Here is a 1,072-nt window from a genome sequence, read left to right on the forward strand (position 1 = left end):
CGCCCTTGCCGCGTACACATTTACATAAATTATTGATCCCTAAAACACACCGCCGCCAATGCCATTGCCATTGCGGAGGAGACCAAACCTTAAGGAGAAAACCATCGTCGTGCCACTGTCTCTCCTATCAACCAACGCCGCCGATCCTTCCTTCCTTCCTCCTTTTCCTTTCCTTTCACCCTCCGACCAATCCAATCTCTTCTCGAAATGAATCCGCGAAAAAAATCAAAAAACCGATTTGCAATCTAATATATTTTACCGATTGGCAGGCTAATATTTTAATTATATTTTCTTTTCGGCGGAGAGCTCGTTGACAAAAGTGAAAGAAGGGGGAGGGAAAGGAGGGAAGCGTGACGAGCGGCGAAAACGGTGCTGCTACGTCATTAAGCTACGCATTGTTCGCGAAGGGCTGATTGTCTTGGCCGCTCGTTTTAGCCGTAGCGCTAGAGAGACAATTGTTCAATATTCCCATTGATCTGTGAGATTCCCCAGAGGCTGCTTCATCCGCCTTTAAATATAGATATATATATATAATATATAATATAATACACGCACACACATATATATATATCATAAAATCAAACCATATACCTATATAATGGTATCCACATATAACCGACTCTTTTGTCAATATCTCAATTTTAATGATACGAAGCGGCAACTAAGCCCGTGTCCCTTCCATCTGAATGGATCGAGAAAGAGAGAGAGAGAGAAGAACGGATAGGCTTTATCCTCGGTAGGAAGAGTAACACGCGTGCGAAGTCGCGTTTCCGTCGAATCGGGACGATTACTGCGAAAGAGCGTTGTTACGTTTTTTCCTTTTCTCCCTTTTTTCGGAGAAACTAAGAGAAAGAGAGAGAGAGAGAGGGGCGACAAAAGAGTTGGAAACGGGATCACGAGCGAGCGTTAGCGACGCGGTGGATCGGGACGGCGACAATGCGTCACTCCGAGGACCGCGATTCTTCATAGCCGATGCGAGACTATTATGCGTTTCGCCGGGACACGCGCAACGTTTCCTACGGCCCGCTTTTGTCTACTGCCGTTACTGTCTAACGTGGTGACACGTTCACCG

Source organism: Apis dorsata, unplaced genomic scaffold, assembly GCF_000469605.1.
Source record: "Apis dorsata unplaced genomic scaffold, Apis dorsata 1.3 scaffold_1040, whole genome shotgun sequence".
Taxonomy (NCBI): Eukaryota; Metazoa; Arthropoda; class Insecta; order Hymenoptera; family Apidae; genus Apis; species Apis dorsata.